Genomic DNA, 12,289 nt, shown 5'->3' on the forward strand with positions numbered 1-12,289 from the left:
TTCACGTACATATCTACAGCGATATATCTGCATTCCGATTGCGTGGCAAATCAAACAAAAACTGAGGCATGTTTTATTCAAAAAGAACATGTTTTTCGGAACTTTTTATAGCAAATTCTGTGGTGTGTGTGCTGATATGCGGAAAAATATAAAATCTGTTGCATTAAAAGGTTATTTTGTGGGGTGCGAATGCAATTTGTATCTTGACTCGTTTATAAAACATTTTCTGTTGTATTAAAAAATGCATTTGCACTCGTTTTGTATGTTTCCTAAACTGCATAATATAGTGAATGGATTTTAAAGATACTATTTTTAATATTTTATAATTACTATTTAGCTATTAAGTGCGTGCATGTTCGATATTAGTGCCCATTATACCGTGTTGCCTAGTGTAGTCGCTGAGCTGACACTGCAGCACTCGTTGGCCTTGGTAGTTTGTAGTTGCAACTGCCACTGCAACTACGGCAAAAGCATCTACGATTGTTCGCCCTCGGCGGCCTTTCAATGGGCAATTTAACCCAGTGCCGACAAACACAGATATCCAATTGTTGATACTAACCCTCAGCCCCTATGACTTTTCCCAGTCCCAGTCCCATTCTCATTTTCCTCCGTTTCCCTTTGCGGAGCAACTATCGTGATGGGCTTCTCTCAATACTTTTCTGCTTGATAAATATGCTCAGGCGATGGCAGTGAAAGCAGTGAAAGGCTACACAAAAGCAGCAGCACAGGCAGGGGGGCGGGGAAATGCGGCAGAAGAAAGCACAAACATGTAATAAAATGCCTCAATAATTTAATTTAATTTTTTATAGCCGCTCAAGCTGCAAGACAGCAGTGCTCAGGCTGCGGATCCGGATGCGGAACCGGAGGCGGATGCAGATTCAGATGCAGATGCGGATGCGGATGAAGACATCGTTGAGCACGCACTGAAAGGGAATGCAGAATGCGCCGTAATCCGGCCGGAGAGGGATTAACATTAACCCTGACCTCGGAGCCACTTGCAGCGGCAGCAGATGAAGTGGAGCCGGAGATGGATCCGGAGTTGGGGCTGCGGATTCAGTGATTCACTTTGAGGAGCTACAAAGGCTGTTAAGCGGCGTCTGGAAGGGGAAAAGCTTATGCCGGATCTGAGAGTTACTGATATAATATTAAATTAAAAGCTACTTTGTTTGCACACGAGCCTGCTGCTGAAACTGTCCAAACAAATAGGTTTTTATTATGAAACTCTCGAATTTAACGCAATCAATCAGAGACCATATTGGATATTGGAAAGCTGAAAAGCAGCTTGCAGTTTTGCCTATTATAAGTTGCAAGCTCGCAAATGGGAACAATGCGGGATGACGAGCAGTTCTTTGTACAGTGAATTCAATAGAAACAGGATGCGTTTAAGAAAACAAGTTAAAAAAGGGAAAAAGAGGTTAAAGAATGAATATTTTGAGGGGCTCTGCTAAGACTGCACTACCTTAATAGCCATAATTATCACTTAAGTTCAGAGCATTCGAGTGGCCATGATTCGAGGCCAGGGAGATCTGCACATTCGGTTTTAAGTACCTCTCGTTGCAGAGTCTCGAATGCTAACAGCGCACCAATCTAATGATGCTCGACTTTCAGCAGAAAACTTTGGCAACAACAACTACAGCAGCAACAACAAGCCGGGCAGGGGAAAACCAGGAGCGGCGACAGCAATAGCAACAAAGTAAACATATGTCAATTTTCCACTCGAATTGCGATGCAAAGCTGAAGTGAAAAACGTAGAGCTGGAAAAACTGGGAAAAATAAAAATAGAAAGCACACACAAAGCGAGACCGAGCAGACCGAGAACCAGAAAACCGACCCAAGAATGTAAACGTTGACAACTTTCGCATTTATACATTATATAATGGCTATGGTTTAGGTATTGGTCACATCGCTCTATATATATATATCTATATATATATTGGGACATGTATGAATAAGCGGCAGTACTTTCATTTTGGCTGCCAACAAAGAAAATAAAAAAGTCAATTTCATTGCTAGGAATGTCGCTTGATTTTGCCAGCACAATTTTTATTTTTTATTTTTATTTTTCCCATCACACTTTGTCCAGTTTTTTCTGCTTTATTTGTGTTTTATTTGATTTTTTCTATAATTCTGCACCGGCAATCGAAGCAACCGAGCAGCGGCAAAAAGCAGTTTTAAGAAGTTTGTCCGTGAGTCGAACACGAACGTTACGTTGTTGATAAATATTGGTTGTGCCACATCCTCGATTTCGCCACCGGTGGGTGGGTGGCCACCACCCATTTCATATTTGACCTCACCCCATCCGCTGGACATCCCATCATCTCAGCACAACTCAACTCGGCTGAACTCAACTCGGCTCGGTTGGACTCAAAGGACAAACATCACAGAGGAGCGATGGGTTCCAGCTGGGTCTTTGGTTTGGGGAAAATGGGTGGGCTGGGGAAATTGTGGGAAAATGGGGAAAATGGGGTTTTTGGGGGGCAGAGGGTCATATGCAGACGTCAGGCGAAGGATGTCAAAATGCCAAATTGCTGGGAAACATGTAATTTTCATGGTTAGTTACATTTTTATTGTGACATTAAGTGGTCGGCATCAGGCCCCATGTTCGTGTTGTTTTCAGCCATTTTGTGGGGCCCATGAATTGATTGAAATGCCATTTCAGGGACCAGATGAAAGGTCATTTGGGTAATATCTCACAACGTTTCTGGAGGAGATGGCGGCGGTCTGGAGGTCTGGAGGAGATGGTATGAAATGGATTTCTCGACATGAAGCGCAGTTAAATGGATTGGAGTGCGGCTAGACGGGAATGGATGTGCGAATGCGTTAACGGAGCTCCGCAGATTGGCTCGCAAACTTCTACGCCTGACTGCACCACTTAACGCGCGTGTAGCGCCGCATCCCCTTTTCCGCATTTTCCCGGCCTTTCCCGTCTCTTCCTGTTTTTCCCCGTATTTCCCCGTCCTTTCCGACTGCAGGCAGGCGGTGCAATTCGTCAGGGCCGCAACTCAACCTCGAAATGCGGAAACGGAGCCGCAGTTCGAGTTTGTTTTGCCATTTGGCGTAGTCATGGCTCCGCCCCGACATCCGCACCCGTATCCGCATCCACAGCCACATCCACATCCGCATCCGGCACGGTCACGTCATGTGTTGTTTGTCTGTCTCCGCCTCCGTCTCCGTCTCCTGGATTAGATCAACATTTGTGCTAAGCCCGGAGTAGCGAACGGAGCTGGAGGGGATCACCGCGGAGGAGCAGGAGCAGGAGGAGGAGCAGGAGGAGGACCAGGAGCAGGAGCTGAAACCGTGACCTCAAAGCGCCGGCAACACGCGGCTGCTAACGTCAAACAATAAATCGCAACTCGCAGTGCTTGCCAGCATAATAAGTGCCTACTTTTACGTAATCCAAAATGCCTGGCTTCTGCCCGCACCTCAGTGGCAAAGGATGATTCAATTCCGAGGGGGTTTTCATTGGAAAAACAGAGTAATTATTGTGAGTCAATTGCTGGCAAAACCACTGAACATGATGTATTTTTAGATGGGCTTGCTGCAAAAGCAATCAGATATTTTTTGTATTCAACAAAGTGGACATAGAATTTACTCGGAAAAGATGAATATTCTGGGCTTCCATTGAAATTTATGTGCACTTGTAACTCTTATTTGTGTACATACATAGCTTTTTTTATTATATTTCGTGAGCTGGAATAGAAATGCTGGGCTGGGGAAAACAATTAAGTATTTCCACTGTGATGACAAGGCCTTAAACGAAAAGTAATTCCCCCAGTAATCGGCAAAATGAGAGCGTTAAGTATTGTTACTGTGGGTGGTCTTATCCCCGGAAACCCCCACTGCGCCTGCCTCTGGCCCTGCCACTCCATTCCCCATCCCCTATACCTACTATTAACCCGCTCCGCTCTGCTCGGCTAGCGCTGATGAAGGCCACAGGCGCAGACACTACAAAACAGACAGCATCAGGTTGGGATTACCTCTCCAGTGGCGCCAAAGGGGGTGGCAGTTGGGTGGCAGATGGGTTGCTGGTGGGTGGCTGGTGGGCGGCTGGTGGGTGGGTGGTTTTTGTTTGTCGGCGGCTGGCTCTTTTGCATTTTATTGTCGTTGCTCTCTCATTGCCGCTGCTCCACAGCTCGACGGCTCCACGTTGTTGTTGCGCCATTGTTGTTTATGTGCGGGTATCAAAACGCTATTAGGCCGTGACTATGACGGCACGCATACCTCGATATCAACTGTGCTTAGGCATACTTATCTGCACCGCAGAGCCTGGCAAGTCCATTGGATACACTCGAAGCGGGGAGTACCCTATTCAGCCCACATCCAATTATCGTGCCACATATCATATGACATTCACCCAAGTAGATTCACTGCTAGTTTGCTTATTCTTCTCCAAGTCAATTAACTTGTTTTCACAATTATTTGGTTCATAACGTGCTTGTAAATGTTTGATTTAAATCAACACGATGAATTGAGGATTTGTTACTGCTCGAATAGCAACGCACCTTCGGGTGGAATGCTTTTCAAATCAGGACGACTTCGTAGCATGCCCCACTTCCCCGATCCATTCAGCCCATTGTCCAACTGGAGACGACTCATTAAGAGAATACAAACTTGGGATCCTTGCATATTTGCTCAAGTGCAAGAACTAATCTCTTGATACCCTGCGGCTGCAGAGGATTCAAAGCGTTCTGCCCACTTCCACCGCCCACTGTGATCCACGCCCCCTTGTTCTTATCCAAATACACATACACAGAGAACAAAGATTGCTTTCAAATATATATAAATATATATCTTTAGAATCTTTTCCTAAACACATTGCTTATTAACTTTATCTTCGTAAGTGAAACTAGAGCAAGAGACAATATTTCGTTTGAAACACATGCTGGTTTCTGCCAGTGCATCTGGCTGTGTGTCTTTATCTAGCCGTGTTGTAGTTGGAAATAAACGGCAAGTTTTGTCTCTGGCGCTTGTTAACGCCCCCGTTTCGGTGGCTTTGAAAAGCTTTTGGCATCGTTGGCATTGCCGTAGCTGTTGCCGTTGCCGTTGGTATTGGCCAGAAATTAAAGACTTTTGTCGCCGCCGTCGACAGGAAGGGGGTTTTACCCCCCATTGCCCCCCAATGCCCGCCCGGCTGGGTCTCACGTACCCCGGCAACAAATGGGCTCTGCAAATAAGTAAACAATGCGAAGGCGTTGGCCCTGAGCTGGAAAGGATTCCTCGGCGGCGTTGGGTTCTTTGGGGGATGGAGTTCAAGACGGGGTCTAAGCCTGGACAGCCTGCAAATTATTTTAAACAAACTTCATTCTTCAGTTTATACAACTCGTTGGCCAGGAGGTGTGGAAAGGCGGCGGGGGGAGGCAGGGAAGCCTCAGTCTTGCCTTGTTTTTCAATCATTATTCAGGCAAGGCTTTGCCAGGCTTTCCTTGGAAAACATTGTGTACGACTTGGTGTATATATATGTGTGTGTGAGTGTGAGTGTGCTTGTGTGTGTGAATGAGGCAGGGTATCGTGTTTTGCACGCTTTTAATTAAAATTGGGGCTACGATTTTTCACTTTGGCCGGCTTAGAGCCGTGATTTATGAAACTTGCTTGCATGTTATAGTTTTAAACAAAAGTAAATGCTAAGTAAATGCCACAAAAAGCCCACCAGGCTCTGCGTCCAGTGTCCTGCATTCTGCATCCAGCAAAATCTTCAGCCCCCCCGTTGTCTGCACTTTTAATTGAAATCTGGTTCAAAGGTCAGATGAATGGGGGCTGTGGCCGGGATGTGAATGGTGCGGAGCCGGAAGAGTTTAGCACCAGGCAAATGCCAGCAAATACCAGGCCATAAATGCCTGAAATATGTATGTGAAATATGAAGACACCGAGCAAATACGCACTTCGGGGCACATTGGGGCACATCGGGGCACATCCTGTCTGCCTTATCAGCACTACTCCTGGCTCCCATCTGGCCAGCTCTCCATCATGCGATTAACAAAGTGCCGGGACACTAAGTGCGCCCCACCGAACTAAGCACAATTAATAGCCCAGGCAGTCATAACAATGCACGGAGCATGTGGCTCGACCCACACCTCTCCGATTGCCAGTGCCGAAGCCATCACCCATCATATCGGGCGAATTTATTTATATGCGAAGACACATTTACTCGCATATAAGTATAATGAGATTATGTCGTGAAGGATATTTCGTTTCATTAGCAGGAGGCAGCTAATGACACTGGCTACGCCCACTCGTGTACACATGCGTGTAAGTTTCGCATTGCCCCCTGTGCCACACGGCGTATGAGTGATGCTGCCAAAAGGCAACTGCTGCTGAGCATCTTTCCTGCCTGTCATGTTTCGGTTATTTTGACTTAATTTTGATTACCCGATGCTCGGTTCTTCCAGTCACCTTGAGCTCTTTATTGGTTTTTCCCTTTGCTCTCAATGAAATTGGTTCATCCCTGCACGATTTTCCAACAGCCTTTTGCTCTGCCGTCTGCTCTCCGGCATTTTTCAGTTAACAATAACAGTTAGCCAATTACACTGCCAAAAGCTCGTGGCTTTCAAAGTCGCAGCCCCCCTTCGATACTGCCCCCCCTCAGTTCAATTAGAGCTCGTTAAGGCTTCGAAGCCATAAAAGCGAGCACTGGCAAACTTGGGACTGCCGGCTTTGGATTGCATTTAGGCACATGAGCATAAAAATTAAACGCTGCCGTTGCAGCTAATGAAGTCCTCCCCCCTCGACTGCCGCTTCGAATTGATCCTATCCAATCCGTTCCTATCCGGCTGGCCATCAACGTGGACATCGGACCGGGCATTCGGAACGTGACAGGGTTTGGGCAATTGGCAATCCACTGACATTTCAAGTGTGCATGTGTCGGCGGCGATTATCCCACCATTATGTTGTATGGCTATCGCTCCTGCTGAATACTACACGCAGAGAAAGGAATGATTGCCACAAAGATTTGCGACCAGCAACGCGTTTACAGCTCGTATATTGCTTGAGATTAGGCGGTAGAAAGCTTGGGTGTCTACTGGGAGGGGCAAAAACTATAAAACTCTAAAAGAAAATTTAAGAAATTTAAGAATCATTACATTGTTTGGTTACCACTTTTACTACTGATTTTATTTCCAATTAGATATTCGAAAATGCTTAGGTAATAGCGAAACTCCACTGCAAAGTGGTGCACTTCGAAATAAGCATTTTTATTCCGTAGCCAAAACTTTATTGGTTTTTTCCCCTGTGCAGCAGTGGCCACATGCTGCGCCAGTGTGTCTGGCCGTGAGTGTGTTGGTGCGGCATCTTGCGTGGACGGGCATCTATTTTACATTTCCACATCATTTGTTCTGGCCATGAATTGAATGTATTATAAAGCCCCAAACCTTGGCCCTTCCATTTACTCGGGCATGGCCGCATGTGTAAGCGATGTAGCGCATAATGATAACGTGTCCCATTCCCAGTTCCACTCCCATTCCCAGTTCCATTCCCAATCCCCAACCTGGACCTAAAACCCTAAAACCGTGCTAAGACCGAAACTGAGTCCCTGTTAACCGACTTTTTATTGGCATATGATTATGGCGGGCCATTCTTTATGCCTTCTTTATGCGCAGTGCGGTGTGCTAGACTAGATGCACATAAAAGATACCCACTCGGTGGCATTAAATAAATTGAAATATTTACAAGCGAGCGTAAATGTTTTCACAATGTTATATAATACGTCATTTGAATACTCGGCGCGAACAATGGCGAGTGCAGAGTGCCTGCTATATAGCCCTATAAGTATACATAAAGGCCTCGACTGCGAAAGCGGCCATCCATCTGCACGTGAAAGCATCAATTTGCCCAACAATAACTCCGCCGCAGTGCCCCAAGTGCCCCGAATGCTCCGACTGCCCCGCATACCCTGTCTTATCCCCGGATAACGATTTCTCCTTGTTATCGCCGCACTTAATCAAAGCCAGCAATGGAACTTGACCCGCTCCGGGAGCTGGTAGCTGGGATCTGGGAACTGGGAACTGGGATCTATGGTCTGAGAGAGGCCTCTTTGCAGGTGGTTGTCCGATTGCGTGAGGAATGGCCTCGTGGTTGGGGCGCCTCATATCCGTTTCGGAGCTGTCTCAATATCTGGCCTAGTTAATGTCAGCGTCTTGTCGGTTTCACTAGTTTCGACTCCACCTCCGGAGGCAATTTATGGCCTCTCACAGGGCTTAACTTGACAGTTTACCTGGGCATTTGGGTGATGGTGGAGATGGCAAAGAGCTGGTGGGAGTTGGTGGCAGATGGTGGGTGCGTGTGTGTATCCCTTCACTATTTGCGGTGGCTGGCGGCTCATGCAAAATTCCAGGGCACACAACTCAGGGTCCTTTGTCATGGATGAGTCCTTAGAAGCCTCTATGGCCTCCACCTCCGACTCCTGCATCTTCGCATCGCTTGGCGAGCAAGTGTGTGTGCCTTGGTACTTAGGGCAACTTTCGGCGGCCTACAGCAAGAGCCAACTTTGAACTTCGACGTTGTTTTCGCCGCTGCTGCTGTTTACATTGTTTCAAAAGCTAAATGTCATTATAGCCAGAACCCTTTGCACCGCCCCCACTCCCCGTTCCCCTACGTCCTTTGACGCGAAGCGAGGGACTGTTTGCGTTTGTGCATGTCGCTGTGTTTTCGCAGCACACATCTATGCTATCTGCTGCTATCTGCTGGCATCTCAGTACGTTCGACTGTGTGTAACAGTGCGTATGCGTGATGCGCATAAAATGCCAAGCGAAAATAAAAGCTTATCCGCCTCACACTCACACACCCTCGCACACACACGCACACACTTACACACTGGCGCTCCATCGCGAAGCGGGACATGTATACAATTCATTTGTGTACCCCACCCACGGCCGCTTCTCTTGATGTTTGCCGCCTGATTTCTGTTTGTCCTTCAGAACAGCAGCCAGCACCCAAAAGCCCCCATCAGGCACCTCCATCTCCATCTCCACCGTCATCTCGACCCGCCCCACGCCCCCAGCTACCCCTTTTCTGCATCCACTGGGGCATCCTCGCGCATCCTCGACGTCCACTGTGCTCCATGGAGGCGTTGTCACTTTATCTTAATGTGTTGCCACCTACAACTTGGCAGCAGTCTCGGGATCCCCTGCACCCGGAAAAATAACGTGTATCTGAGGTGGAAAATGATTATAAGGAACACATAAGAAACACATTTAATTTATTTTTTATAAGATTTTAAGCAATTATTTTACAAACTAATTATGGCTACGGGTTATAGAAAACCAATATCGTTTTATAAGTAAAAGCTATTTCTTTAAAAGCATATATTTACATAATTTTAATGCCACTTACCATATAATTATAATTTATTCTTTTAAATCTCGCTTTATTCTTAAATCACACATATTTTTTCACTATTTTTTCTCACTGTAAATGTCTCTGTGGCAGTGTGGCAGCTGAATGTGTCCCTGCGGTAGCATAATATCATCATTTATTGATCCGATTTATGTGACAGGCAGAACTATCCTCGCCTTTACTTTATCTGCGCTCCGATGGAACAGTTTAAGGACATAAAAGGGTATTTTTAGCGAGGGGCGGGCGCGCAAACACGTTCGCTGCAAAATTTAAATTCGAAAATTAGCAGTTGGCTTTAAAAGGCCGCCACCAGGCAGTCAGTCGATTAATCATCGAACCTGCTGTCCAGAACCCCAAACCCCAACCCCAACCCCAAAGCACCTTAACTCACTTCACATCACCGCTATCCGTATCGAGTTGGCCGTTGAGGCCAATCACATGCATAATTTATATGTTAATAAATATCTATTTTGCTTTTGTGGTTTTTGCCAGCGAATAAATTACAGATGTGCGTCAAAGCCAGAACCATGAGCCAGGAAGGAACCAGCTACCAGCTACCACCTACCAGTTACCATGAATCGATCCTTCGAACCTTTTGAGCTGCTGAATGAACTTTAATTTACTGACTTTGGGCAATCAGCTGCCAGTCGCCGGCTCAACTGAGCGTACTGCAGAGGCAAATCTGACAAAGGCAGCGCAACACGAACACGAAAACGAACACGACTGCGGATGCGGATGCGGATGCGAGTGTGGACGGGTGTGCGGATAAGCGGATGTAGATGCGGACATCGCAGGCTATGTACGGGGGTCTACGTGAACCGGACACGCTCATAAATCAATGCTGAAATCAAATAGCAATTCGAGTGAGCCAGCGAGTCGAACGGAAGCCGTGGAAATGGTCAGCCAAGGGCCGGGACTCCTGCTCCCCGATGTTCCGTCCCCCGTCCCAGGTCCATGTCCCAGGACTCGCCGACTTCCACTTTCCATGCCCCACGGACCCAAACTCCGACCGCTGACAAGGGGCTTCGCTGTAATGTAATGGCAGCTGGGTAGAGCGTGAGAATTAAAATTAAGTTTGCAGCCGGGAAAACCTATCCATAACCAGTAGGCTGCCGAGAACTCACTCGGGGCATTTGCGAATGCCGAAAATGAGAGCCCAATTCAATTGGGCTAATGGTTGGGGCTGGAAATTCGATAGTTCAGATAAATTTAAAAGCGTATATGCCATAATTGCAGCGAGTATTAATATCCCCTGAATATGTCATGTTTCCCAGTGGAGTGGTATTATAATTAGATGCATTTTCATGAAATTAACAGCCACGCTTTACGTTTTCCCACATTTCCCAGCGTTTGACAACCGTTTAACACTACTTACGTGCGTGGTTTCTTGACGTCTGATGTTCTCAACGACCCTTGTCAAATGTCCTGACGCAATTCACCCATCATCCGCCGCCCACAAATCAGGGCTCCGCCCTCCGTTCCCGACTATCAGGTCACCACTCACCCAGACACTTTATGCTCCATTTGCAGCGACATCTTCGAGCTGTAAAATTTATGACTCCCAGACACGCCGTGCAGAAGTCGGGCCCGCAAAACTGGCAATTAAGTAATCAGGTTGTTGGCTTACCAATTTTGCATGAAATTCCCTTATCAGCTCATTTTTCTGCTCGTCTGGCCAGGGGATTTGGCTCTTGGATTCTTGGATTCTTGGATCTTTCGGGTGCGCCTTGGACTTGTTGGATGTCCCCTTTTTATTTTTTGGGCTTTGACATTGGCTTTTTTGGGTTGGAATTCTTCAAGTTGGCTGACTGGCTCACTGGCTGACTAGCTGGCTGGCTGGTGATGTCGTCAATTCCCATTTTCACTGGGGGTTAAGTGCCTCGGGTAAAAGTTTTAAGGGCCTATTCAATTTCTTCGCTTGATTAAATAATGTGCCACGTTGTTCTTGGTTTTGTTGCCGGCAGACGCTTTTAGCATTTCCATGCACACACCCCGGCTCAGATTATGTTTATTTTGGGTGTCCTTGCCGATGGGGAGTGTGACTGAAAATGAGTTCGAAGCGGCGGCTGGGGAAAGGAGTGCTCGATGAGCCATGAGGCGAAAACTTCAAAAAACCGAGAAGAGCTGGGCAGAGCGAAGCGGAGACGAGACGAGACGAGACGAGACGAGAAGAAAGGCGGAAAAGCATAAAAGCAGAGACAGAGACAGAGACGAGTCCTTGGCCCGCCACGTAAATGCCGCAATTTCCTCGCCCACTTGCCACTCGCATCCATACATCTATAGGTGGTCGCAAGCTCGCATATTCCATATATTTCCCATATACGATATGCCAGCAGCATTTACATATTTTCCTAACCTATTTGAATGGCGCGCACACATGTGCAGCGAGGTGTGTGCTGGTCCGTGTGTGTCTGCGCGTGTGTGTGTGAGCCACTGTTCATTATTTTAATTTTCTATCGCATAGATAATTGAAAGTGCCCGCAACATGTTGCCAACTTACTTAAATGTTGCAGGCACTTTCTCCCGCATCGGGAAAAAGGACCCTCGCTCTCTTTGCGCGCTCTCTTAGCCAGCTCTCGCTCTCTTTCTCTCTGGAGATATGCGGCTCTCTTGGCCAAGCCAAGTCACTGGGCTAACAGGGAACTTTGTCACCGAGTCACCGAGTCAGTGGGTCACCCAAAAACAGGCGAAGATGTTGTCTGATGACGATGGCTTACGGTGGTGCGGTGGTGCGGCGGTGGCTTAGCCCGGCCCATTGAAACTTTGTAGGCATAGAAAATATGGCGAGTTAATTAGCTCGTGCCACGTAAATTGCTTACAAATTGCCGAGTTGATACACGGGTAACAAAAGGCATAAAGCGGCTCAGTGTACTCGCAGTCAGTCGCTTGGCTGGTTGGTTGACTGCTCCTGGTTGCCTTGACTGCTGGCTCTTGGCCACGTTAAATGCGCCGTCTGCATAAT

The sequence above is a fragment of the Drosophila teissieri genome, chromosome 3R (assembly GCF_016746235.2).
Source record: "Drosophila teissieri strain GT53w chromosome 3R, Prin_Dtei_1.1, whole genome shotgun sequence".
NCBI classification, from domain to species: Eukaryota; Metazoa; Arthropoda; class Insecta; order Diptera; family Drosophilidae; genus Drosophila; species Drosophila teissieri.